Source organism: Onychostoma macrolepis, chromosome 06 (assembly GCF_012432095.1).
Source record: "Onychostoma macrolepis isolate SWU-2019 chromosome 06, ASM1243209v1, whole genome shotgun sequence".
NCBI lineage: Eukaryota > Metazoa > Chordata > Actinopteri > Cypriniformes > Cyprinidae > Onychostoma > Onychostoma macrolepis.
Window position 1 is genome coordinate 17,024,819 of NC_081160.1, and position 23,728 is coordinate 17,048,546.

General features: G+C 34.9%; 1 protein-coding gene across 3 annotated transcripts in view; it reads left to right on the plus strand.

Annotated features, from left to right (window-relative positions):
- The window catches only part of lpp (LIM domain containing preferred translocation partner in lipoma), a 218,761-nt gene that overhangs the window by 21,189 nt on the left and 173,844 nt on the right, over positions 1–23,728 (plus strand). For all 3 annotated transcript variants that reach the window (XM_058777838.1, XM_058777836.1, XM_058777837.1), the window contains exon 2: positions 7,531–7,577. The gene's annotated coding sequence lies outside the window, so the exon portion shown is untranslated. The remainder of the gene's footprint in view (positions 1–7,530; positions 7,578–23,728) is intronic.

Consider the following 23,728-nt stretch of genomic DNA (forward strand, 5'->3'; position numbering starts at 1 on the left):
ATAGAAATATGCAGCCTAGGCCTCAGAGCTGGTCAATGGGTCGTTATGGTTTAAGTTATAACATCGTCCTATTCAGGATAATGGAAAAAAGAGAGGGAAAGAAAACAACAACAAAAGGTCAAACAAAGGGTTTAATGCATTGTCCCGCGGCATTAGTGTGCTAAGGGCTTAAAAAAGGTTTGAAAGCATAGAGATGCTATTAAAAGGAGAGTTGAGTTGGGTGGGTTAGAGTGAAATTTATTTGTCGAGTATTGCAGCTAAAAGCATAAAAGCCTGGATTGTAGCTACTCCACACATGTGCATTTGTTTTCCCTGTTGGAAAAACATTGATGACTCATGGTGATGTTTTCTTTTGCGCACTCGTTCTGTTTAAGAGTCTGAACTGTGGGTGCAAACATTCGCATGTCCCATGCACCAAGTACCAAAACAGTGGCAATCGTTGCTCACGGTCATCTGGATATGGGACTTTTGGAGCTACTGGCCAAACTGGAATGTTAGGGTCAAAAGATGTTAACATAATCCGCTTTAAATAATATCGTCCTTGCACTGCAAAGGCAACACAGAAGCTGTTTCTGAACCAAAAGATGCATTTATATGGACTGTTTAATGCTGTCCAGAGGCACTGTATTTTTTGCAAGTTGAAGAAAAACTGAAGGCTATGACAGTGGTTGCATCTATGTAGTCTATGCCAGTTTGGTTTGCCAGTATTAAAATATTAAAAATGATTAAATGTTCTTTTTTTCTTTTTCTTTTACTATACAGCTAATTTACAACTGTCTTCATTTATTAGAGTTATAACTACCACTACTACTACTAATTAGTAAATAATAATAATAATAATAATAATAATAACAATACTAGTACTAATACTAATAAAAATACTACTAATAATAGACCTTAAAGCGGTCTTAGTTTTCAACAGCAGCATTAAGAGATGTTTTCATATGACAAAACAAAACAAAACAGTCTATTCCAGGGTTTGCCAAGTGGGGGTTGCAATTATTAAAAATATTGACAATGATATACTCCTTTTTTATTTTTATTTTACTATGCTACTATTTTACAACTGTCTTCATTTATTAGAGTTACAACCACCACCACCACTACTACTACTACTACTACTACTACTAGAATAGATAAAAATAGATTGGTTTCAACAGCAGCAATATGAGATGTTTTCATATGAGATGAAATCTAATATTGCTGTTAAAATTGCCATATATGACAAAAATAATTACAATATCTTTTTTTTTTGGCCAGGTTGTGCACAAAAAAAAAAAATAAATAAATAAATAAAACTAAAGGATTTATCAGTATTGCTTCACTAATATTCCAGATTTATACTGTTAGCATATCATTATATTGTAAAATCTCAGAACTTTACTACCCATTTTTGATGCTGTAAATTATAATGTTGCAGTGCCTAAATTTGGTTTTCTTGTATTTTGTAAAATAAGTGATTGTCATTGTTAGCATCTTATTTTTTAATAATTTAAGCAAGATTTTTATCGAATTTTAATAAAATTGTCAGTAAACCAAACAATATTGACCTATCAACATTGACCAGAATTATAATATTGTCACATTCTTAAGCAGTTTACTCCTTGTTAAATGAGGAAAATCATGTGTAAAGCCTGGGGTTTCATGTTTATAATCTCTTCAGTGCTCTTGCGCTGCTGTTGGGGTGCTGATGATGAACGCTAGTCATCAGACTGCAGCCGTGAGGGCTGTTGTCATATTAGCTGATTTAGTTCACGATTCAGCTTCATCAGGCCAGTAAAATGAGTTGTACTGGCATGCAGAAAAAGTGTGTTTTGCAGCTGTAATGAATTATCCTCTGGTTTGATCTTTATTAGGGCTCCTTCAGAAATCACAATATGCTGATTTGGTGCTCAAGAAACATTATTGTCAATGTTGGAAATGGTTGTGCTGCTTAATATTTGTAGTTGAAATTGTGATTTGATCAAACAAAAGTTCAACTGTATTTAATTTAAATAGAAATCATTATAAATATTTTTTGCTGTCACTATTAATTAATTTATTCTTGCTGGAAAATGATGCATTCTTGCTGGGGAAAACAAAAAATCTTACCGACCCCAAACTTTTGAACCGTGGTGTGTAAACAGCAATATAAACATTTGTTATTTTGTGTATAAAAGTAACATTTAATTGTACAAATATAGACTTGTTTTCTGTTTGGATTTTTGAAAAAATTTTAATGCCCTGCTTTAATTGAGCAGTCTTTTGTTATTTTTTGGTACGTTTTATTATTTTTTTCAGAGTCTTATTTGCCCACTTGAGAGGGATGGCACTCTTTTGTTAAATACTGAGTTGAAATTGAAGGCGGAGAGACACAGGAGGAGGGCTGGGTTTTCAAATCCTCGTGCTGTCAGGCCAAATATGGAAGGAAAGTTTCTGGTAGCAGAAAATTGTAGCTAAAATTCCTCGCGTTGTGGGCATTCCTGCATGCTCTTAAACTAGACTTGAACGGGTGGGTGGGGAGAGGGTGGACTTACTGAATGTCCTGAACATGCAAGCCAAAAAAACAACCTCAAAAATGAGAGTTATGAGTTTGTCCAGCTGTTTTAGCATTTTATAAAAGTCCTTGTTGTGATCCACAATCCTACTTACCGGAGAGCAGTCCATCACGTTAATGGCTGAGGCTGATAGGATGTTTTATTGGATGGTGTGGAGTGAATTTGCATCATGTCAGAGTGTCCCATGAGGATGACAGATGCTGATTTGATAAATTGCATTATACACACCAGTCGCTTCCTGAGATCAATGGCGGACTACATAGAAAGTCCTGCCCCATGGTACAGCGCTGTGGGGTACAGTTAGTCCCCAATCTCTGCAAAACACAACACACACACCCCCACCTACTAGAACAGACTCTGGAATAGATCTCAGCCAAGCTATTCCTTAGGGTGTTCGCATCTGTGTGGTTATTGTTAAGGCAGAGCTAAAGCAGCCTACTTTGGAGAGTATAATACAAAACAAGTGTAACTCCCTGTAGGCAGTAAACTCATACTTCTGACAGAGAGTAAATCAGGACTGCTTCGTATTGCGATTATTATAAGTGCAATTTTAATGATTTAGACACATTAAGTGCTTCAGCGCTATACCAATAGTCTAAATAAAAGCACTCGTCTCCTGAAGGCCTTCGACTTCAAAGGATATATCGTTAAATGTTCGTATGAATGATTTAAGCCTATAGCAAGACGAGAGACCGGCCAAGTCAATGGCACATCAATCATTCACAACTTAACATACGCCTGTCTAACTGAGTTTGGCAATGCAGAATATTCCCTGGAAACAATGAAATGGCCGGAAAGTAGAGAGAAAAGAATGGAAAGACGTAGAAAATACACAAAAACATGTCGGCAAAATTATGGGGAATGCGACTGAGAATTACAGAGGAGATAATGAGAGAAAAAACACAGAATGAAAATTTGGAGGAAGTAAAGTGAGTCGACGGTAAGTGCAGGAATAATTTAGGGCTCCTCATACGAAATGCAAGTCAGTGTTTTGGATTGTTTCTCGCCTCACTTTATCAGATTTAGCTGCTTGCTTGCTGTCCTCATGCTTTGGATTCAGATTCAGAATGGCCTGTTTCTCATGGTCATCTGCTTAACAGTGTAAATCCAGCATTAGCTGGGTAAATGACAAATAAGAATGTCTTCCAGAAATAGAAGGAAATATTTAGTAAAAATTGTTCTTACACTTTGAATAAATGTGAATATGTAAAATTTATTTATTTTCAGAAAATGCTGTAAAAACGTTTTTAAAATTTCTTTTTTTTTAATTAAAAAAAAAAAATAACAAGAATTATTCATAAATTAAATAGCCTTTCATTGTCATGAAAAATGTCAAATTTTGTTCTGTTGTAATAAATTAATTTAGAAAATTTACAGTAATGCTTTTAATGTATTTTGGAAGTAATTTATATAGCAGGACAAAAATATGCATCATGTCTTTGACCAAGGTGCATAGCAGATACATACATTACCATCCGCCATGACACTCCCTGTGAGAAATACCACAAGCGCGGAATGATACAAACACTAATACTCTACTCTACATAACACAGTGAGCTTTTGTTAAACTCTGGTCCTATGGTGCAAAAAAAAAAAAAAAGCGTAACATACAAATAACATGAGAAAAATGTCTTCATTCTTAGAGTTACAAATAGCATGAGAGCGGTTTATCTTCAATGTTAGAGTTTTGTACAATGGAAGGATTTTTTTTTTTTTTTTTTTTTTAACATTTTTCCATCACACCATAGGACACACTGATACGTCAACTACCCACACATACACATATGTATGTATATGTGTATGTGTGTGTTTCATGGTCATGGTTATTTCTGTTCTGCACAATACAGAGTTAAATGGCAAAAAGTGAAGGTGGATTCACCTAAATGTATTTTAAGGGCAAAAAGTGAAGGTGGATTCACGTAAATGTATTTTTCATTAGGCATTGAGTTACTTTTCTGGTCCCTCTGTGAACACGCAGTGTGCATCAACCTGGCCTCTGTCTGCACTTAAGACCATATGAAGGTCTTCATGTTAAATGGACCCTCTGATCCTCAGGTGTTGTGTGGTTTCATTGGGCCATGAACAGGGATGGTGGTCTTATAGGCCCTGATCTACCACAGCAAAGACAGCTCAGTGCTAAAAATGAGCTTGCATGCATACACAATACCTTATCCCGGGATTCCACAAAAGAGACTCACTGAACCAAAATTAAATTACGATTATTGAATCATAATTTGAGTCACAAGTTGAGTCAGTGAGTTCATTTGGATTAATTCTGAAAAGATCTATGTGAAAATAAGCATTAGTCAAGTATTTTTTGGCCTCTGACATTTCCAGATCCCATTCACTATCATTATACTGAAAATAAAGAGAGTGGCCAGGATATTCTTTAAACATTCACGCTTGTGTTTCATGGAGGAAAGAAAGTCATACAGGTTTGGAACGACATGAGGGTGAATAAATAATGACTGTTTTTCCCCAATACAATGAGTCACATATTTTGCAAAGAGAGGCTTCCATAATGTTCTAAGAAGAAAAATAATTATTTTGCCAATTACATAAGTGAGGATCATCACACAGAGGTGAATGCAACAGATTTTTCCTCAGTTATGGATTCACTTATGGCCACTGGCCATGCAGAATTTATGAGTCTATTTCATTTATTAGTGTAGTGATTCCAACGGCACAGAAACTTTGCCAGCTTTCAACTAAATTTCTTTGAGCCATATTTCACTGCTTGTTGGCTGGAGTTTCTAAACATCGCATGATGCTTTTCTTCTGCGCTGCTTGAAAAATGGGGTTTTGAGGCAAAAGTGTCATGGGCTGATTTTGTTTTCCATGGTTTAATTGCAAAATATGCCGTAGGAGCCAAAAAACGTTTTCTTAATGAGACAATGAAACCTTTATTCAGAATCAGGGTTATTATCATTAACTATAACTAAACCATAAAATTTCATTACTTGAAATAAAACAAACATTACCTGAAATAAAATAAAATATAAAAACCTAAAACTTGTTTTATAAACTTTATTTCAGCTAGCTTCCAAAGCAACACTTCTCATTTTCTTTTTGTACATATATATCCATAATGCAAAACAATCCCAAAAAATAAATAAAAATGACATTAAACTTAAATAAAACAAAATTTAATTATTATATTAGAGATACTAACATAACACTGTTCAGGATGCACTGATATTTTGAGAAATCATTTTAAAATACTTAGAATAATATGCTTAATTTTAAAATAGGTTTGTAAAATAGGTTTCTCTGTGGTGCATTGTACTGTTAGTTCCTGGATGGTCATGAACGGGCTTTTTGTTGTAACCTTATATGTAAATACGAAAAGTTAAGAACTGTATGGCTGATGAGCATTTAGACTGTTGGCTTATCTGGCAGGATACAACTTATGCAATGATATGGTTGGCTGACTGAACACAATGAGTTTTTTTTTTTTTTGTCTTAGCACCCTCAATCAGAGCTTTGAAATTAATGCCTGTGGAGACAGTGCAGATAAAAACATGAAGAGAGTCAGTCAGAAGTGATACCAATCACATGTAGCGGCGCTGCTCCTACTTCTTTTTCCCGGCGGTCTTCCTCTTGTCTTGGCAACGTGGGGAACTGGCAGTGTCAATTTATCAGAGAACAAAAGAGACACTATGTGGGTAGGGAGTGCGTCTGTAGGCCCTTGGAGAGGAAACAGACCCCCCACCTCCTACCTGCACATTCAAACAGGATGCCGGATGCATCACGTTCCTCAAACAGACAAGTGGAACCTCATAATTAGCATTTTGGAACTTTTACTTTTGTTTGTTTTTCTTGTCTTCTTTTTAAGTTTTCTATTTATGTTGTGTATATGCATTTGATATTAATCCAGAGCTCAATGTCCTAGAAAGTTTCGAATAAAATTAGGGCTTGGTGGTATGACAGTATATATTGTGGCTATGATAGAGATGTTGCTAATTTTGTCTATATTGCAGTGTGTAAATAAAGCGCAGGACTGTTAAAAGTTTGGACTTGTTGAAAAGAAATATGCATAAGAAAATAAAGCATAGGACATGTTTGATGTTAAAAAAGTTAAGAGCAATAAGCCACAAAAAGAACTCATGCTGTCTGGCATATGGAATCTGAATGCGATCCTGAATTTAGTTCTCCTTTGAGGCTAGTTGTGCTTGAATGGTCAAATACACACAAAATGAATGTCAAAACGCCCATTCACATTCACGTAGTGGGTTATGTCTTAAGTAAAAGTACTGGGAACTGGGAAAAAATCTAATTTGTCTCAGTATATTAGATCCTTAAAGTAATATCAGTCTAATATACTTGCTGCTATGCTGTTAACGGTTATAAAACAACAAAAAGAAAATCACACACTTCTCTTGACTCAATAACATTAGTATCTTTCTATTTAATACGGTGAAGACCCTTACAGTGGTTTTGATTATTCAGTTGCTGTATTACAGTATTTCGTTTTTCTTACTGCCTTTGTCATATAGTGTGTAATATTGTTTGCATTTTTGTTCTTATTTCTTAATTAAAAAGATAAAATAAAATAAAAAAAACAACTATATTGTGATATGCATAGTTGTTGTGAACTATTAAATAAGCTTTTGATCATATCAGCCCCCCTAGTACGATTGAGTACTTGACACATAACATCAACATTACTGACATTATTGTTTTTGTAGTGTTTTATAATAACATTTCTATGAATGCATGAAGGGAAACAGTATATTGTAGTTGCTGAGATGCTTTTTCACAATTTCTTTTTTTCAAAAAGAATTAACTAATTAATTAATTTACAAGTACAAAAAGTACATGTGGCTTAAATATATGGTTTAAAAATGTTATTTCTTTCTTTTTTATACTACAGGACAATTTCATAATTATCAAATCGTAATTAAAATCAACAATATCTATCTATTTGCAATGTAAATTATTGTCACTTTCTGACCAAGATGTCCTTATACGTCTTTCTGTCTTTCTCATTCAGGTCTGTGATCATCTGGTGATTTGTTTTTGCTCCTGAAAAAGAATCAGGTAAAGATTAAATACTCCTGTCATTCCTATTTTTCTGATTAATTATCTTACTTCATGAAATCTAACACTGCATTCATCTACCTGTCAGACCAACAGCCAATCAGAACATAATGACATTTAATACGTTGTGTTGTGAGAAACAGGATATTAGACTAATTAGATTTCTAACTAAATTCTAAAGTGTAGTTTTCATATTGTCTTGACTCCATTCATGTTTTTTTTTTCTCTCTGCGGTTTAAAAGTGGTTTGAGCTGGGCTTACCAGTTCATTTTGTTCTTTTACGTAACTTTTGAATGCTTTGCATTCTGTACACTAAGAGCTGCCTCACTGCACTCCTGACGTAAAGACACAGAGAGAGAGCGGGTAACTTACATAAGTTGGCATGAGTGTCAGAGAGGCCAGCGGCAGGACACAATCTCATTTCTCCGATGTATGGCCTAGTTCCCATCTCATTTCCCTACGTGAAACAGACTCACTTTTGCTCAATTAGCCCAGTAAATCAAAAAACAGCAGAACATGATGCATTTAGTTACATAATCACATACTTGCAGATCGCCACCCAATTGCCCCTTCCACTTAACTCAGAGGAAGCAGTGTCTGACTGGCTGACATGAAGGTTCCCAGGGCAGGCTTCATCTCACACCCTGTGCAGGCTTCTTTAGATCTTGAGAGGCTAGGAATGCTTGAAATTTACTGTACGTAAAGAGGAATGTGAAATGGAAATGTCTTTCATGCCAATGTAACATCAAAATTGGCTATTTACATAATGCCCTTTTTTTTCTCTCATTGAATGATGCATTATGCAAACCTTGCCTGACAACACAAATCTCAGTTTTTAACCCATCCTGTCCAATTACCTACTAGCCATTCATGGAACGTGACTTCCACACTTGTGGCTTAGTAACTACTATAGTTTATAACTAACTCTACATTTAAAGGATAGGTTTGCCGATTTTCAACCAGCTTTGTATTGTTAAAATATCGGTAATATATGCAAATGATCAATATGTACTCCATTTTACCTGCACCCAGATATCCCTGTATTTTTATCAGCAAAAGTCTGCCAGTTGATGCAAAACGCATCTTTTTTGGGCCATCCATCTGGCTTTTGACCACAGATCAAACTTTCACAGTTTTGCATCTCTACCCACGGACAGTCAACAGAGGGATGTAAAAGTGCATTATAGGTGTTGAAGTTTTTGGCAAAATGGAATGCCGCAGCTCCTTTCCTCTGTTTTCTGTAGATAAGATAAGAGTTAAATAATTTTTGCGTTCGCTGTTAACATGAATCTTTGGCATCCACTGCATGGATCAATGCACACAAGATTGCTTGGATCGGGTTTGTGCTGAAGAGCCGCTTTCATTTATTTACATAATGTTTTCTTTACATAAGGTGTAAATTATGCCATCGCCATCATATATGTCTAAAGGATGGAATTCTGTCAAGTAAAACATGAGCTTATTGATGCAATTCAATAAATCTACTGTTTTATTCCAACCACTGGTCAGAGACTGCTGTAAGTGGTTAGTTTATATGTAGAGTTATGTTTCATTTAAGCCTAATAGTGCAAACCACAAACATTTAGTAGTGTGTCACAACTAGGCTAAATTGTAACTTATGTCCACCTAATGCAACTGAACACTGGTCCCATTATGGAAAAACATTTTCTGGGAAAAAAAAAAAACAAAAAAAAACATATATATATATATATATATATATATTGTAAATGCTTCCCCATAACATTTTTTCTCTCCTATATATAGGAGAGAAAAATGTTATGGGAAGCATTTACAATGCAAGTGAATGGGGCTGATTCTTGAAGGATTTCTTAGTAGAAATGTGAAGCTTATCATTTTTATAAAAGCATTAACATTAATTCTTCTCTTAAAGCTTGTGTATCATTTAAGCTGTAAAGCTGTTTAAATAATTTTACAGTTGTTGTAGATGTTACGTTGTCATGGTAACAGTTGTAAAATTGGACATAATTGCACAGAAAAGGTTAAAAAATATTTTTCTTTTTCAGTCTAAAATAACATGAACACATTAATTTACATCTTTTGGCTGTACTATTGAAACCTTGAGTCATTTAACAAATTGGCACTATTCACTTCTCTGGAACCCTGATTTTTACTTGTTTTAAAGAAAAGGATGGACAAGTGGAAATTTTTGGCAGTAAGCGACATTTTGCAACAAATTTGTCAGTTCAGGAATATTACCAGATGTTATCTTGCATCGGAAACACACACATATAGGCTTCCTCTGTTGGCAGTGCCTTAGGTTTTGAAGAGGAGCCTATAAGTTAATTTTAGATTTGCATGAAGACTCATGTCAGATGTCTATTATGATTCTGTCATTGTATGGTAGATGTGTTTCATATGATGTTATGAAACATTCTTGTTATTTCACAGTCACAGTGAGATCTCTGAGGGCAGGCGCCTCCATTACACTAAATGAATTTGTTTTTGCGTGTACTGATAGCACTAAACGCTTCTCACCTCTTAATTGATTTTCTCATTCATCTCCGGGGAATGTTGTTCACAGTCATGGATGCTTCTTAAGGATCCACATTTCAAACAGGCAGCAGTGCGGACAATCCACCCCCCTCTCCACCCGAAACTAAGACGTTGCCCTCAGAACTAATAATGGGTTTTAGCGCATGCTTCTCCGATTGATCTGCTAAAACTATAAGTGCAAGCAGAACAAATCCCTGTAATGATTGCCTCAGGAGGGGAGCCAGTGCCGCGCTAAGTGTGTGTGTGTGTTTGCCGGCTCATAGTGCCACTTGCACAAATTATCTCCCCACTGTACACCTCCTCACAAACCTCTTTTCCGATTCATCCAATCAAACTATGCTCTCCACTCCTGTGTGCTGTGTAGTTGGAAGTCCAATACTTGAAATCTGAGGTTAGATTTTTTTTCTTCAGTATGGTACTGTCTAATGATTAATCGCATCCAAAATATTGGTCTGTGTTGAATCACCCAATAATAAAATGTGACATTCTGTAGTTTTGTCTTATATTCATCTTTTAATCATATTTGTAAATGTCTTGACTCCACAGCCAACAGAGCAATTTTGTCTTCACTGTTCCAATACTTATGGAGGGCACTGTATATGTATATATATATATATATATATATATATATATATATATATATATATATATATATATATATATATATATATATATATATATATATATATATATATATATATATATATATATATATATATATATATATATATATATATATATATATATATATATATATATATATATATATATATATATATAAATATATATATATATATATATATATATATATCAATTATGTATATACAGTATATATAATATATATATATATATATATGTATGTGTATATATATATATATATATATATATATATATATATATATATATATATATATATATATATATATATATATATATATATATATATATATATATATATAAATATATATATATATAAATATATATATATATAAATATATAAAAAAATATATATATATATATATATATATATATATATATATATATATATATATATATATATATATATGTATATATATCAATTATGTATATACAGTATATATAATATATATATATATATATATGTATGTATATGTGTGTATATATACAGTGGGGCAAAAAGTATTTAGTCAGCCACCAATTGTGCAAGTTCTCCCACTTAAAAAGATGAGAGAGGCCTGTAATTTTCATCATAGGTATACCTCAACTATGAGAGACAAAATGAGAAAAAAATCCAGAAAATCACATTGTAGGATTTTTAAAGAATTTATTTGCAAATTATGGTGGAAAATAAGTATTTGGTCAATAACAAAATTTCATCTCAATACTTTGTTATATACCCTTTGTTGGCAATGACAGAGGTCAAACGTTTTCTGTAAGTCTTCTCAAGGTTTTCACACACTGTTGCTGGTATTTTGGCCCATAAGGTTAGGGCCAAAATACTTTCAACTCCCTCCAAAGATTTTCGATGGGGTTGAGATCTGGAGACTGGCTAGGTCACTCCAGGACCTTGAAATGCTTCTTCTGAAGCCACTCCTTCGTTGCCAGGCGGTGTCTTTGGGATCATTGTCATGCTGAAAGACCCAGCCACGTTTCATCTTCAATGCCCTTGCTGATGGAAGGAGGTTTTCACTCAAAATCTCATGATACATGGCCCCATTCATTCTTTCGTTTACACAGATCAGTCATCCTGGTCCCTTTGCAGAAAAACAGCCCCAAAGCATGATGTTTCCACCCCCATGCTTCACAGTAGGTATGGTGTTCTTTGGATGCAACTCAGCATTCTTTCTCCTCCAAACACGACAAGTTGAGTTTTTACCAAGAAGTTCTATTTTGGTTTCATCTGACCATATGACATTCTCCCAATCCTCTTCTGGATCATCCAAATGCTCTCTAGCAAACTTCATACGGGCCTGGACATGTACTGGCTTAAGCAGGGGACACGTCTGGCACTGCAGGATTTGAGTCCCTGGCGCAGTGTGTTACTGATGGTAGCCTTTGTTACTTTGGTCCCAGCTCTCTGCAGGTCATTCACTAGGTCCCCCCATGTGGTTCTGGGATTTTTGCTCACAATTCTTGTGATCATTTTGACCCCACGGGGTGAGATCTTCCGTGGAGCCCCAGATCGATGGAGATTATCAGTGGTCTTGTATGTCTTCCATTTTCTAATAATTGCTCCCACAGTTGATTTCTTCACACCAAGCTGCTTACCTATTGCAGATTCAGTCTTCCCAGCCTGGTGCAGGTCTGCAATTTTGTTTCTGGTGTCCTTTGACAGCTCTTTGGTCTTGGCCATGGTGGAGTTTGGAGTTGGACTGTTTGAGGTTGTGGACAGGTGTCTTTTATACTGATAATGAGTTCAAACAGATGCCATTAATACAGGTAGCGCGTGGAGGCACAGGAGCCTCTTAAATAAGTTGTTACAGGTCTGTGAGAGCCAGAAATCTTGCTTGTTTGTAGGTGACCAAATACTTATTTTACCGAGGAATTTACCAATTAATTCTTTAAAAATCCTACAATGTGATTTTTCTCATTTTGTCTCTGATAGTTGAGGTATACCTATGATGAAAATTACAGGCCTCTCTCATCTTTTTAAGTGGGAGAACTTGCACAATTGGTGGCTGACTAAATACTTTTTTGCCCCACTGTGTATATATATGTATGTATGTATGATGTATGCATGTGTGTGTATTTATTAGGGATGCACCGATACCACTTTTTCCAGTACTCGCCCGATACGATACTTATATTTTTGGTACTTGCCGATACCGAGTACCGATATTTTCATTGCATTTGTACATTTTTTACATATTGGGTACATAAACTAAAAGAGTATGTATAATGTTAGTTGGTTAACTTAATTTATCAAATCGATACAGTCAAACCAAAATTTATTCAGACACCTTCAGCATTTCTCACATTATCACAGTTTATTCGCTATAGTTTAGAAAATGGTAATAAAATATGACAAGAACTCAAGAGTTAAACTTTGTCATAACAAATTCAGCTTGATAATGTCAGATAACTTTGATAGAAAGGTATATAATGGATTACAATCAACCAAAAATTATTCAGACAGCTGTTAGTATGACAATATTTACACAACTATCAATACTTCGTTTGGCAACCCTTAGCCTTAATGACAGCCGGTAGTCTCCTGGGCATGCTGTCAACCAGGTTCATGCAAACCTGAATTAAATTTTTTCCCAGACTCGGTCTGAATAATTTTTGGTCCCAAATTTGTATAAATTTTACTGGTAGTCCACTGTATGAAGAATTTTTGGTAACACTTTATTGTGTCAACTTAATCTAACCCTAACCCTACCAGTCATCTAATACACTACTAACACTCTAATGAGAGTTAGTAGAAATGTAGGTGCAACATTACTTATAGTCAATAGAATGTGTTAAAGGGACCATCAAAATAAAGTGAAACCGAATTTTTGGTTATAATATGTCACAGTTTATTTTGCTATCCTCATTTACTTAAATGAACTATAGTGTCCTGCACCCACTATTAAAAAAAAAATTCAAAAATTATATCTGGTGTCTTGAGTGATATTTGGTTTGACTGTATATCATTCAGTTATTTTCACACTTACTTATTTTCACACTTGCTCACACTTACCATTAAAATGTATTTTACAAGTTTTTGTTACTTTCACTGTTCATTTTTTTTTTTTTTTTGCTCTATGGTACATCATCCCTAGTATTTATATATACATAATAAATATACACAGTACACACACATATATATGTAAACAAAAACTTTTATTTTGGATGCGATTAATCACGTTTAATTGTTTGACAGCACTACTTCAGAAACCTGTTGTTAAACACACTCAGTCAATAGATCTATAAGGTACATAAACCCACAGCAGAGAAAGAGAGATAGATGGGTAAAAGCCCATTTGAGATTATGAGCTTTTATTTGCTGATGCTGCAGCGTTGAGCAGGTGACACTAAGACACTTTAACATTTTTACGTTATTTTTTAATGTCATGGTCTGTTTGGCTTACTGAATGAAATTAAAGTTCACACTATTTATTTTCTAAACACGTTATTGATATTATTGTGAACAATTCATTCATGCGTATGATTTATTTGTTAAAACAAAGTAGGCATAAGGCCTCTTCACATCACCATGAATGTTTTAAATGAAAATTCAGCCTGATTTCTGCATATGATTCGGCTGTTCAGAGATATGTGTGAAAAAGGCAGATGGGCTGAATGAAAATGTAAATTCAATCTCTGACAGTAGGTGGCGCTTACAGAAAAGCAGAAATACCCTGGTTACTCCTGTATATAAAATGCTGCACAGCTTTCTGCTTCCAAAGTCCCTTTTAAGGAAAGTCCGTTCACTCGGCCGCCATATGTGCAATGCCTCTGGGCAGCTCAGACAAGACCAAGTCCTATCTAAATGAATGGGGGAATCCTGAAATCTCAAAAACGGCTCGCTGAACTCGCGATTTAAATTACATATTTCAAATCAGCAACAAAATCTGCCCCATGAATGTTGTTTCTTATGCTCAAATAGCGTTTAAATAGCTTATTTTTCAGGCTAGGCCAGCCAATGCGCATGCGCAGCTCCAACACGCTTATGACTGTGTGCATGCACAGCTGCTGGACCAGCTCCAGGTTTCTATGGGAACCGGAGATTCTAACGGCCACTGCAGTGACGCAATGACTTTACCAATCAACAACTGGCTCTTTCATTTAGAAGGCGGGACTATCCCGCCATATTGCGCGTTGCACTTTCTCCCATTCCCAAGTATAGAGTCTTTGCTACTTCTGATACCTGACTGTCGAAAAAAGTCAAACGGTATTTACATATTTTCAAACAGTCATTCAGAGTTTTGTATTTGCTAGGGTGTAAATCAAATAACACCAAAATACAAGAGTACAGACACCAGAGAGCCACTTCTGGATTCATCTGAAATCGCATTCTGAGTAGGTTCTACATACATTTCATGAGTAATGAACCTCGCAGTCATAATGAAGTGTGTTCTATATAGTATGAATGTAATCCCAATGTACTTCACCCACCATGTTGGTTTTGTCATGTGACCTATACCAGTTGCGTCACTTCACTGCCTTTCACAGCTCCTTTCCCATGGCTTCATAGGAAATTGACTTCGAGATGGATTCAGAATCTCTGTGGAAGTAGTGGTTCATCAAACGCAAATCTTACTAGTTGCACTAAATTTTCCGCATCGCATATATTTACACAATATTTGTTATTGTGTGAGCAGGCCTGTAGACTAATGGTCAACCGATATCTTTTTTTGACAGCCGAAGCCAAAATCTTGGAAAGCAGGGTGGCCGATATAAAGCCGATATAATTTTGTGTAAAAATAAACATACTTATACTTTAGATGACAAAGTATTTTTTACAAATAAATAAACATTTAAAAAAAATATATAATTAAAAAGGAAATAAACACTGTAACCAACTGGGCACTCAGTATTCTGGGAAGTTTATGTGAATTGGGAATCATATTTTTTCAAATAATGCCAAGGTAACACTCATTTTTACATACAGCACACAGTGAAAATGACATGAATATGACAGTGGGCAAATGCATGAAGCGCAGCATAATTTGAAATCACGAGTTTAAAGTTTAAAGCATTCAAATGCACACTTCACAAGATCTCACAACCAGTCTGCAAGGTTTGTGAAATGAAATGTTCATTAGACTTTCAAAGATTTATTTAAATGATGTAAATGCATATTTGCTAAATGCTGACAGCAAACGAGAAAGTATTATAATGTTTGCCTTTCTGTTGCTAATAATATAAAAGCGATCGTTATAATACATTTTTGTATACATTTTAATTCCTTTGTTCAATAGTTCTGTCTGATTGTTAGACAGACTTTTATCCATATTAGACAGAACTGTTAACGATGAGAGTAAACAGAGGGAGATGTGAGCACTGTGTGCTCAGACACTGCCGTTCTCAGTGCCGTCAAAATAAAAGTCTCCTTGAACGCATCGGCCAAACAGAAAAACTTATTGGCCAATGCCGATATTTGAAAAATGCCCAATATCGGCCGATATATCGGCCTTGGCTATATATCGGTCGACCACTATGCATAGACCTTTAACAAATATGACTGATATCTAGTATTTTAACTTTAAGTTTATAAATTAATTTGATGTCAAAGAAAAATATAATCAAAAGAAATCCAAAATAATAATTAACATGTGTGAACGTTTACTGTTTCATCTAGCATGTTAAAATTAATTGCTGTATTTGTGTTTTTCTCTTTAAGTCCCCAAACAAAACACAATTTTTTAATGGAGCATTTTGAAGAGTGTTATCAAGCTGAAATTAGCTGAAGTTAGAATTAGCTTGGGGCTTTGGCCTTTTTTTACACCTTGTTGATAAGGACACATGGATAAGAGACAGAAAACAATAGTGAAAAGAAGGGGAAACAGCTTCAGAAATGCTGTATAATGTGTCCAAAAACATGTATTAACCAGCAAGCCACTCTCTAGTTTTGCTTTTAAAAAGACACTCCATCTCGTTTACTCCAGTTTAGAAATTTCTAAAACACTATTTCTCACTGGATTTTATATTGACTTTCCAATAAGACCCTATGTCAAGTGATATAGCAGTTCTTCTCCCCCAGCCTGCCTCGATACTGTCGGAAACATGTTCTTCTCAAACAGAACTGAGGCATCAGTTGTACGTGTTCATGTGTGCGTGTGTTTGAGAGCTGACACATGCCCAGTGGTGTTTGTTTTTCAGGGCATGACTTGACCGCTGCTCGGAATTCCATCTCCCCGGCCATCTGAGAGATGAGCTTCAGGGTCCTCTGTCACGTTATGCCTGTACCACAGCCCTGAGCTCGCAGCCGGATATTTTGAATGTTTTTTTTTGTTTCTGTGGGGCTGTAGGTTTCCATGTACACAACACAGTCCAAATACTAATCACTTAAAGTAGTTCAACTTTAGTCATGCTACTTTATTGAGTTACTGTGCTATCAAAAACTATCTCTTGCTGTATTTATCGGTAAAGCTAGTGAAGTACAACAAGTGGTAGGTGAAGATCACAAGGATTTAACAGACTTTCCACACATAATAAATAAGACCTGGTAACACTTATAGAATAGGGACCAATTCTCACTATTAACTATTGCTTATTAGTATAACAAATTAGTATAACAAATACTGACTTTTTTTTTTAACTGTTAAAGCACATATTCTGCACGACCATATTCTACATCCCTAATCCTACCTAATACCTAAATGTAACAACTACCTTACTAACTATTAATGAGCAGCAAATTAGAACTTTATTGAGGCAAAGTCGTAGTTAATGGTTTGTTAATAGCGAGAATTGGACCTTAAATTAAGTGTGACCGAAGACCTAAAATGCAGTAGGAAAAAGGTAAAAGCTGGCACTTCAGCGGTACCCTTACACCTTTGTACCTTATTTACCCCTAAAGAGTGCAGATACCTAAAGTGTACATATTAGTACCCAAATGGTACATATTAGTACATTTTGAAAGGATACCGCCATGAATAGTGAATAGGATATCTGTGAATAGTTTTTGTTTTTAAACTTGAACCATGAATGAACTGATTCACTACAATGAATAGGTCTTTTCAATGCTACTTTTTAAGAAAAAATAAAAACATTACACTAATTTGAAAAATATAGTTACATTTAGTAAATAAAAATTACTACTGTAATTTCACCATGAATAAAACATTTAAATAAATAAAACGGTAATCCTATGAAGCCTTTTGTAGTTTTTTTTTTTTGTTGTTGTTTTTTTTTGTTTGTTCCTTCCTCTGTGCATTGACTGAATCTTTTGTGTAGAAGTCCTGTGTGGTCTGGACAAACTTGTTGGATTAAATTCGACCGGTGAGACAGACACTTCCTTGTATTTTATCCTGCTGTTCCAGTGAAAATCTGAGTGTCAATTGCCATGGAAACCCTGGCGACCTATCAGGTACAGGCTTTGGGGGTCATTTAGTTGTGGCATTGACGCAATAGTGACCATAGCGACATAATTGTATTCTGTACAGTACTTGCAGAATCTTACTTGCGTGAGTGAAGATGTGCGTGCAGTGCACAGTCTGATGTCAGATGATTTTATAGAATTCGTCTAAAACAAACTCAAATGACCAGAAGTTTTTTTTTAGAGAGTGACTCATTCTAAACTGATTACTAGGGAAATGTTATATATTCGGTATTCACCATGGGTCATTCATTTATCTATTCATTCAGTAAAACTACTGGCATTTAAGGCCATTTCTGAAGTAAATGAACCATGGTGAATTAGGTACTCATGACACAACCCACCCGTTCTGCGAGATGTGAGCGGTCCCCAGACGCCTATTCACTGAAGGAACTCTGACTTCACTTGAAAGCAGAACATTCCCATTGCTTGGTTTCTGTAGCTGTCATACGTACTGTCAGAGCGTGTGTTTGCATACAAAAACAAAAGTAATATGTGCACATATATATATATATATATATATATCTCTACAGATATTTATCTTAGGTGCCTTAACTGAAGTCATAATAACCTTTGAAAGTACACCATTATAATGGTTTATTTTTAGCAAATCTGTGCTGCAGAAGGAATTAAACAACTTCTCTTTGAAGAATGTTTAATTTATACATTTATTGGTAAAATTACTGAGGCATTTTCTCAGGCATGTGCCGTTTTAGACATTCTTATATTGCCTTCAGTCTTCACTGTCACATGATCCTTCAGAAATCATTCTAATATGCTGATGTGGTGCTCAAGAATCATTTCTTATTATTATCAATGTTGAAAACAGCTGTGCTACTTAATATTTGTGAAAACAATTATTTTTTTTTGATGAACAAAAGAACATAATCTATTTGAAATAGAAATCTTTTGTAACATTACAATGTCTTTAGATTAGGTTAGATTCAGCAGAGACAATGAAATGCATTTTGCATCCAACCAGAAGTGCAAATAGTACAGTTTATAAATATAGTTGTGTATATATAAAATATTACTATGGTTCTGTAAAAAAGTGCATAGAGACAGTTGTCTTAGAGAAAGCAGAGACCAGCTCAGTGTAAATGGAGTACAAATATAGACGGTTCATTATACAGAGAATGAGGTATACAGTATATGTCCAGTGACCATTATAGTATAGAGGTTAAGGATGAGAATGATGTATCAGAGCTGTTTACCATGGTAGTGCACGTCAAGTGAGCAAATTTACACAAAACAGCTTTATTATTGTACAGTGCAGTTTGTTTTTCTTACTATCACTTGCTGAATAAAAATAATACATTCTTTAAACGCCCTTACTGACCCTATACCTTTACACAGTAGTGTTATTATTATAAATATTTTCATATTTGTTGTAAAAAGACTACAAATTTATTTCAATTTGAAAATTTCAGTGTGTACTCCAGTTCCATGTACATTTATACACCCCTCCTTGGTAATTTGCAGGCAAGTAAATATTTGTGAAAATCCGAAAAAAAGTCTCCAACCGTTCCTTGGAGCTATTTTAGATTAATGTGATGGCAGGCGAGTGAGCAGTATCAGCTGCGGAACGTGGTTGTGTGTAGCGGCAGCAGGAAGAGGGGAATTATAGCAAGTGTATGCCTGGGGCCAGTGTGTCTGACAGGGCCTGTGCGGGGGGCTCGGTGCAGGGTTCCTTGTTTTGCTCCTAGACTGTTTGTTGCTTCTTTGGATTCCTGGCTCTAAGTCGTTGTTCTCAGGCCAAATTCTCATCGCGCACACAGAGCGAGTCAAAGAATGAGCACTGAGTCCTGCTGCCAGCTGACTTTGAAGAACAACCCGAGCTTTCCATGGCAGCCATCGCCGTTACTGGTTCCCTGGGAGAGACGCTCTGAGGGGAAGCATTCTCCATAAAATGCTAATGTTAGATACTTCACTGAGCTGGAGATTCCCATGCCATTAGGTAATCCATCACCTGCTTTCCTTCAATTTACAGAGAAGTCATTTGTCTCTTTACACTTTTCGTAAATTCTCTTTAAGCTCTTTGCCGGCATCAGTCAAGAACATTTTTAAGTGGCCTTTTTTGCTTAATTGCTAAAGCAATTACAAAATACAGTGTAACAGTGTATTTTTTTAAATGCCATTTATTTATTGTTAAATAAACATACAAAAATAATTTTTGTTCTAACAACCTAGTTATACTGAGGGAAGTGAGTGAATCCAACAACTTTTAACTTTTTTTTTTAAAGTTTAACTCCGACCATTTCTTTAACGTTTAATTTGTGTAAAGTTCATTTTAAGATGGGATGCAGATCAACGTGAAATGACTAAATAATGTTATAGATAATTTTAGAATTTTTTTTCTTTTGCTGCAAGTTAATTTTACATCTAAAATGGGGTTTTTGGTAATATATTTCTATTTTTACACAAGTTAGTTTCTATAATTCATTTTATTAGGTTATTTTCATGAATTAATAAATAATAATAAACAAATGATTAGACGTCTAATCAGAAAATATGTTTGCTTGTAGCCCTAAAGACTTGTTCATAATGAATCTATAATTTGGAGACCAAGTTAATTACTAATATGAGTCTAATATGAGTCTCACCTAAAAATGAAAATCCTGAAGAAAAAAAAAATAGTTTGCTCACCCTCAAATTGTTCCAAACCTCTGTGACTTTCTTTCTTCTGATGAACACAAAAGAGACCGTGAAAAAATAAATAAAAATACTATGGAAGTCATAGGGAGCAGCCGCTGTATAGAATTGTTTAAATATTTTGTCCATTCTCTCAAAACCCAAAGACAAGACCTCAGCTGAGGTCTTCTATATAAAAATGTTGAGAATACATGTCAATCATATATTATTTGTTAAAAAGGAAAACAATTAAAATTAACCAAAATAGCTATTAAGCTAAATAGCTATTATTTTTAATATATTTTTAAGCATTAATTGATTTTTATCAAGAATCAAAATCTAATGGCTGACCAGACAAAACTAAAGTTCTAAAGAAGGAAAAAAAACCCCCACTAGAACTGAGAAAACAAGACAGACATAAATTCACTAAAATGAATAATAAATAAATAAAGAACTACTTAGTTCGATGGCACACAGTTCCTGCCCTGTTTTACATGGAGAAACACGGTCTTGACAAAAGTGTGATTCATTTGTTGTGGCATCTATTACAGTGCAAAGTGGCTGCACATCATTAACTTCGAATCTGAGTTTACTGGTGGAATGAGGCCGACAGTTCATTCTTTCTTTTCATTTCTTGTACTTTCTCTTTCACATCCGCCACCAGTGATGCGTTCTCATTGAGTCTGATTATGAAGTTTGAAAGCAAATTCATTCTTTTCTTCTTCAAACCTGCCTTCCCAGATGAAGAACTCTATTAGATGAGGGGAGATGAAACGTGGCAGTTAAGAGTCTGATATGCTCAAACGGTCCACATCCTCTCCCATTTGCCGTTTTGCATGTGATATTTATCTTGCAGATACTATTAAAATCAGATGAAGCGTTCTTTGACTGATAGACAGAGTGGCTGCACAGCGTCAAAGCAGAGAGATGATTATCACAATCTGATATTGACACCTCATTACGTTCATACTCCTGAACAGAGGATGCAAAAAACTTCCTTTGTGCGTCAGAGTTTGCTGTTGTGTTCTTCTGTGCTCTTAACAGTTCTGCTTGAGGCCAGGCGAGCTCTCTGCCTCTGTTTTGATAAAGTTGTTCAGAGGCAACTGTCATGTCAGTGATGGTCAAATGTTTATAAGGGTTAACCGCTGTTTGTATTTTTTTTTTTATTGGACGTTTCACAATTGTGTAGATAGGGAAAGTTAGAGATGAGGCATAAAACGATAAGAAGAAGAGCTGAGCACTGCCATGCAATATGTGCTTTTACACTCTCAACCAGGCCACGTCTCACACAGTCTGTAATAAAATGACATTACTAACATCAAAACTCTTTTTAAGATAATTGTCTGGAAAAAATATGAACGTATCTTGACTGAGTTAAGTCGTGTTAGCTGTAATATTTGTTGTGATATGTGTAATTCAGTGTATTTTTAGAGTAAGTTTGGACAGTATATGTTCCATTTTACCATTTTTATTGGTGAATCTAAAATTAAGCTACAGTTGATAATTTTGCAATAAATTTATGAGGTTTTATGTGCCAGTTATGATTCAAGTCCAAGACTAATGATTCTTAGTAGCAAATGGCATTAGAGTTCGATTCATTTTAAATCAGTAGAAACTGCCAATTTAAATAAATCGATTAAAACGGATTTAAAACGAATTTAGAAATTTGTTTAGAAATAATAATAATAATAATAATAATAATAATAATAATACAATTATTTAATAGAAAACTGAAAAACTTTGTTTTATCTAGAATTTTACAGTGTTACTTTAAAAAACAACTGAATTGACATACAGTAATGTACAGTAATCATATTGAATTTATTGCTGTTTGATTGAATTATCCTTTCTTAAAAAATAAAATAAAAATACTATGGAAGTCATAGGAGCAGCCGCTGTATAGAATTGTTTAAATATTTTGTCCATTCTCTCAAAACCCAAAGACAAGACCTCAGCTGAGGTCTTCTATATAAAAATGTTGAGAATACATGTCAATCATATATTATTTGTTAAAAGGAAAACAATTAAAATTAACCAAAATAGCTATTAAGCTAAATAGCTATTATTTTTAATATATTTTAAGCATTAATTGATTTTTATCAAGAATCAAAATCTAATGGCTGACCAGACAAAACTAAAGTTCTAAAGAAGGAAAAAACCCCACTAGAACTGAGAAAACAAGACAGACATAAATTCACTAAAATGAATAATAAATAAAATAAAGAACTACTTAGTTCGATGGCACACAGTTCCTGCCCTGTTTTACATGGAGAAACACGGTCTTGACAAAAGTGTGATTCATTTGTTGTGGCATCTATTACAGTGCAAAGTGGCTGCACATCATTAACTTCGAATCTGAGTTTACTGGTGGAATGAGGCCGACAGTTCATTCTTTCTTTTCATTTCTTGTACTTTCTCTTTCACATCCGCCACCAGTGATGCGTTCTCATTGAGTCTGATTATGAAGTTTGAAAGCAAATTCATTCTTTTCTTCTTCAAACCTGCCTTCCCAGATGAAGAACTCTATTAGATGAGGGGAGATGAAACGTGGCAGTTAAGAGTCTGATATGCTCAAACGGTCCACATCCTCTCCCATTTGCCGTTTTGCATGTGATATTTATCTTGCAGATACTATTAAAATCAGATGAAGCGTTCTTTGACTGATAGACAGAGTGGCTGCACAGCGTCAAAGCAGAGAGATGATTATCACGATCTGATATTGACACCTCATTACGTTCATACTCCTGAACAGAGGATGCAAAAAACTTTCTTTGTGCGTCAGAGTTTGCTGTTGTGTTCTTCTGTGCTCTTAACAGTTCTGCTTGAGGCCAGGCGAGCTCTCTGCCTCTGTTTTGATAAAGTTGTTCAGAGGCAACTGTCATGTCAGTGATGGTCAAATGTTTATAAGGGTTAACCGCTGTTTGTATTTTTTTTATTGGACGTTTCACAATTGTGTAGATAGGGAAAGTTAGAGATGAGGCATAAAACGATAAGAAGA